General features: G+C 25.4%; 1 long non-coding RNA gene across 1 annotated transcript in view; it reads left to right on the top strand.

Annotated features, from left to right (window-relative positions):
• The window catches only part of LOC113368219, a 6250-nt gene extending 3296 nt beyond the window's left edge, over window positions 1-2954 (top strand). Inside the window, exon 3 of the long non-coding RNA XR_003366363.1 lies at window positions 2841-2954. This is a non-coding gene — a long non-coding RNA (uncharacterized LOC113368219). The remainder of the gene's footprint in view (window positions 1-2840) is intronic.
• The last annotated feature ends 3576 nt before the right edge of the window (window positions 2955-6530 follow it).

The raw sequence follows: 6530 nt of genomic DNA, 5'->3' as shown, positions 1-6530 counted from the left end.
AATATTAGCAATGCAGATAATTCATTGAATATAATACTAAATAAGTTACAAAAATAGTTTAAATTAATTTCATAATTATATCTAAGTAAGTGGTGTAATTTTGCAATAGTGTTTAAGGAGTTAAAATGATTTTTGTCAATCTTATTTTCTTGGATCTAAGTTATCTTCTTTTCACAACTTAATTTTTACAAACAAAATTATATCGATAATATATTTATCTATTATATTAAAAATTATTTCGATCTATTTACCAGTTTGAATAGAACTTCCTTCAGGAAATATCAAATGCCTCTTCCTTCGGGACAATATCCTCTCAGTAGTAATTTCGCTGGTGTCATTAAAATCATCACCTTCACAGTATGCACTTGTAATTAGATTAATTAACGTCACTATTAAAACTATTCTGCAATAATTCATTTTCAATTTTTCGCATCAAAATTATAACTGTACTGTAATTCATTAAAATAGCACAAGAAATTCAATACATATTTCACTACTTGGTTTTGAGATAGATCTGTCAGAAGAGGAGATGTTTCAATTTAATTTATGTTGTGGCAGGGGTTAGCAACGTTGAAAAAAATGGTAGAGATGATACTTGAAGTCAAAACATATGTTATACATCATCATATTAGTATATGGAGTACGGCGGGGCACAAAGATCCAATTTGAATTTGAGCAATTGTATTGTGAAAACAAAACCAATTATATCACAAGTAACACAAATCAAATCAATAACTATCTGACTATTTTTGGCAAAACTCTCAGATAATTCATCATTGAATAATTGTGCTTTTTGCGGTTTTTTTTTAAATTTGTCACTTGGTCCTTTTTGCTCCATAGACGGGATAAAATTGGACGATCAATTCATTTAAATTATTTTTTGTAAAATATCTCATTAACTTAATTTACTTTTTTATTTACTATTGTTCATTGTTAAATTCTTTGTCAGAGTGAAGGTTTAGTTGAGCTTTTCTTTTCAAGATGGAATTTTTACGTACTTTTAATTGACATGTGATATTATAATAGGATATTTTTTTGACTCAAGTTTTTTGAAAAATAAAAGGTTTTCCATCGACACGGTTCACAACCGTAATACAGTTGCATCAAAGTTGCTAATTGTCTCACCGTTATTAAACAAATTCTTGAACTGTTCGCTTTTCGTTTATGTAAGGCAATGTGACAGTCACGAATGACTATATCGGATAATAAACCAATTTTTAAATTCTCTAAATTCACTTGAATTCAAAATTATGAATTATTAAAAAATATGCCACAAAAATTTCATTGGACTGGGTCGTAAAACCAATGATTAATTAAATTTTATCTTACTAGATACTTGTATTAGATTAAAATATTTTTGTTCATTTCTTTATTTTTTAAATTGTCCAACTAGCAATAAGTCATCACTTAAATAATAACCTAATTATATAATTATTATAACATATATTTTTAATAAAAAATCATCCTTCATGAATTATATACAGAAAATTTGAAGAAATTGTTAAGTGTTGAAATACAAAATGATCACGATTTAATATGACTATTTTTCCAAAAATAAAATATAGCAAATAACAAGTTGAATTATTTTTAGTTGCATGATTTTTTTTAATTCCATATAATCATAACAATCAGAGTTAACTCTATGAGTTACAGTGCTAATATAAATCAAACAAACAATAATTGAAATTATATAGAAATAATATAAAAATAATTATTATTATAAATCAAATTATATTAATAATAAAATAAGTGTGAGATATGAATTTTACTTCATTTTTGTGTTTTGTTACATGTTATTTAAAAATTATGAAAAAAAATGAATAAAATAAATCTATTAATTTTTGAAATGTAAAGAAATAACATTTTTGAATTTAGAATATTTTTTTAAATAATTTATGAATTTTTTTTAAATTATAAGATTTTAATAAAATTTACAATGCCTTTAAGTACGTACAACATTTTTTATAACTGACAACATTTTACATGAGTTATCGCATTTTTATATATACCGACAACAATTTATACAATTTACAGCGCTTTTAGAGAATTTATAACATTTTTAGAGAATTTACAACATTTTTGGACTATTTACAATATTTTCAAACTACTTATGAAATTTTTAGACATTTTTTGACATGTTTGTTCAAAGAAAAAAAGAAAACTCAACAAAAAGCTGTCCATAAGTTTAATATAAAGAGTTGTAATCCATAGTCAATGGAAACAATTTCTTCCCTTTTTTCCTTTGTTATATTTTTTTTAATGTTTAATTTAGCATTACAATTTACAGAGTTCTGTCAATTAATTCAATTTTTGTATATTGATTAAAATATATGCAAAGTTGAATCCGTTACATTTAGAATAGAAAAGGTTTCTATGATGATTACAAATCATTATTTATGTCAATAAGTCGTGACATAGGTAATAGGTTTGAAAATCAACATAAATTAAACACTCATATTTTTGAATATTTTAGTTTACAGTTATTGATTTATGATAGACAAATCAAGCTAGTAAGAAAATCAGTACCATTTTTGATGTTTTGAAGTAAATAGTAACAATCGTCGTTTCGTAAAAAAATATAATATAGTTAAAAAAATACTGTTATAAATGTATTCAAATGTTATGAGTACTGCAGTAATTTTTTTGTTTATTTTTAATAATGTGATATGTTTCAATGATTCTTGTAATCATGTAACTACGACCACAATAACTAATAAACGCTACCGTCGTCATTTAACTTTTCGAAAATCTTCCAAATTTTTTGTGAGTATTTATAAAAATCTTACCATATTATTCAATAGTATTGTAAGTTATAATTTTTTTTTTTATTTTTCTGTTAGTTTAGATTCAATTTGAAGGACGCCGTACTTCCCGAAACAGGAATATTCTCATATGGATATGGGTTCCGGATAAACTTCGATATGCCCGAGGAAGGAAAATTGCATAAAATATCAAGAAGAAATATTCACGATACTCTACGGGAAGCTATAGAACAGTATGATATATTTAAATTATATAAAACTGTACCATGCGAATAAGAACTTGGCTTTGTGCCTAAATGTAGGGCACTCTAAGCTTACCCAAAGAAAATACATTTACGAAAAGGTTCCGGAAGAAAATATTTAAATACCATATGCAAAGGGAAATATTTATTTATGCCTGCGATATATCTTATTAGAAGACACTTAATTATGAAATAGGGTATTCTAAATAATTGATGGGTTTGAATTTTAAAACTTTAATTTAAGATTAAAACAGGGTTTCTAAATCCCGTTAGTAAATCCAACCTAGAACCCTCAAAATCCATGAAATCCTTAATAAGCCGAAATGTGATAGGGCATAAATTCAGTATAAAATCAATTTGTATATTGTTCTATCCATACATATTATATATATATATATATATATATATAATATATATATATATATATATGTCGTGCCGACGGGGTTGTGAATTCGAATCTCGCTCTGGACAACCTGACATCGGGCAGCAGTGATATCCATTTTCACTTGAAAATATAGATCAAAAATATATTTCTAATTGCATTGCCGTGTGAAATGGCAATGGGAAATCTCTCACGATTCTTCTCTGAATTGAGTTGGAGTTTAACTCAGCTCAAAGACCTGCCTTAGGGTTACCTATCCATTATTATTACTATTATATATATAATATAAATATATATATATAAAATATATATATATATATATATTAATTATTTACATCATTTTTAGCATTTTTTATAATAACTTCTATTTTTAACTATTCGGATATAACTTGTTTAGTAACATTATTCATTCCCAAACGATATTTTTTTATTTAATAATAATATATAACAATACTATACCTAATAATATTTATTTAGCAACAATTTATGATTTCAAATCTAATAACAAAAAACTGTCTATATATTTAATATAAAAAGTTGTAATTCATAGTCAATGAATGAAAGCATTGCTGAAAATGGGAAGCAATGAAAGCATTGCTTCCCATTTTCCTTCGTGTTACATTTTTATTTATGTTTAATAGTTTGGATACATTATTCAAATTATTTGGAGACATTTTCATTTGTATTAATTTTAATTCATTATTAATATAAATTAAAAAAATATTTATATTTTTTCAGAGTTCTAAATATGTATTTTTTTCTAGGCACGGTTTTGATGGAGAATCGTGTATTCAAAAGTTCATATGTGATGCAAACAAATTGAAATTTGATTCCAATGTCATATTAAAAATTTTCAAGATGATTTTTAAGTATGCTTCACAACAATGACACATATTCTTCAAAATGATAAATATTGACTTTAATATTTTTTTTGCAGATCAGATGAGGAAGTATTAGACCCGAAGAAAATTCGTGCAAGAAAATAGAATTATCATGTCCACTTGCTCTGTTAGAATTATCGCAATACACAGATTTATAACAAAAAATTAATTCTGTTTCATTAGTTGTAAACATTATTTTATAATAATTAAGTATAATTATTTTTAAGGGTTGCAAAAGGATTCTACTTAAAATTGATTTGTTCGTATGTCGAGCGTTTTTTTTAATAGGAGAGGCAAAAGTCAGAAAACCCGAATAACAACAATATATAAATTATTAATACCATATTAGTGGTATTGACTCAATCACATATATTGAATTATATGGCAGAAAAAATCGGAATCTAGTTTTACCTTTGATTTAATCAGTATTCCAGTTTGCAAATAAATTAACAGAGTTTTATTTTGTATTCAAATTTGAATTGCTAACCCTTTCCACTTAGATGCCGCGGGAGTGGAAAGGGTTAAAATTTTGAATCAATTTATTGATTGGTTGGATTATATCATTTTTATGATTTATTCGATCTTTTAAGTGCAGTAATTTAAAATAGTTAAGATCCACAAATTGGATTAAGATATCCTTATTTCAGAAATTATATTTATTTATTATATTATATTTATATTTATATTATATTTATTTAGTATATATTTCAGTTTTGCAGAAATTAATACCAAAGATGTAGTAACGATTTAATGAAAAAGAGAGAAAAAAATAGAATGAACCAAAAAATTTGTAGGTAATAAAATAGCGATAAATTATATATGGAAGAATTTAAAAGACCCTTTCAGTAAGCGATTAACAGATATGGATCAAAAAAGATTCAATCGCACAATTCGTTCAAATTTGCAATGTTTTTTTTTTTTTTGAAAGGATAATTCCCCACGATATCAGATGTATAAAGCTTCGAAATCTAGGTCACGAGACAAGAAATCATGAAAAATACAAACTTTTCTAGCGTAAAATTCATACAAACTTGGAATTGGAGGAAATATAGGGCACTCCACCGATGCTTCTGTCAGATCACATTTTTCAAATATAGTTATTACATTGCAAAATTTACAATTTAGTCTAATACAAAAAACCACACAACTAATATCATTCATAAAAAATCTTTAGTGAACAAGTTTTAATTGCAAATATTTCTATTTCTATGTGTTTATTATAAATGTCAACATGTCACATTCAATAACGAGTTCATTCACTTAACTGTAATTTCTTCGCTTGCATATGAATATTTATATTAATAATTAGCAATATGCCACTTAGACCTTAAGTGGTATATAAGATACGTTCCGATTTAAATGAATTTTATATTAATTGTAATTTATTCAAAGAAAGACGTGAGTACAAATTAAATGATAGAACATCATATCAATGTGCAAAAACATATTAATTTTTTTGTTACTAAATTATTTTTGTATAGTTTTATGCAATAATCAAAATGCTAGTGAATATCAGTTGGAGGCAAAAAATGCTAAAACAAGAGTGCGACGTCATTTAGCATTTCGGAAAAGTTCAAAAATTTTTGTGAGTACATTTTTGGTACATATTACTTATTTTTGAACTAGTGGTGCATGGCATCGTGCCTTAAGGTAAATTATTTTGAAATTTTTGAAAAAAATCGTTTTTTTTAAATTATATGAGAATTTGGAGATTTTTAAAAACATCCGTTTTTTGAAAATTTCGAAATATCCTCAAATTTTTGAAGAAATCGTTTTTTTGTAAATTTTGATATATTGACCGCCAAATGGCATTTTGATATTTTGACCGCTAAATGGCTCATAACCGCTGAATCTGCCTTTCCAAAAATTTGAACAGTTCTTCATTTTTCAATACATTTGTTCTCTAATCAGCAAGTCTTCTTATCAATACGAATCGAATGTTTTTTGAATAATTTAAATCGGTTGATCCGTGTTTCCGAAATTGTCGACGAAAATTTGTATCCGCACACACACACATACATCCATTTTTGCTAAGGTATACCAAAATGTTCAGAAACCTTTGAAACGTAAAGATATATAAAAATTTTCAATTTCGATTTTTTTGCGGTTACTAGAACTTGCCCTACGGGAAGTTAATTAAGAATATACAATAGTGTATTATTATTATTATAACTAAGCTAAATTAACTCAATTATAAGTATTTCTTTCTTTGTCAATTATAAAAAGAGTCAAAATTAGGACTCAAAATATTTGAATATTACTT

This window comes from Ctenocephalides felis, unplaced genomic scaffold, assembly GCF_003426905.1.
Source record: "Ctenocephalides felis isolate EL2017-DRISC unplaced genomic scaffold, ASM342690v1 CF-g0.4_SCAFFOLD_01170, whole genome shotgun sequence".
Taxonomy (NCBI): domain Eukaryota; kingdom Metazoa; phylum Arthropoda; class Insecta; order Siphonaptera; family Pulicidae; genus Ctenocephalides; species Ctenocephalides felis.
Note: the sequence above shows the minus strand (reverse complement) of the source record. Positions and strands in the feature narration are given on the sequence as shown.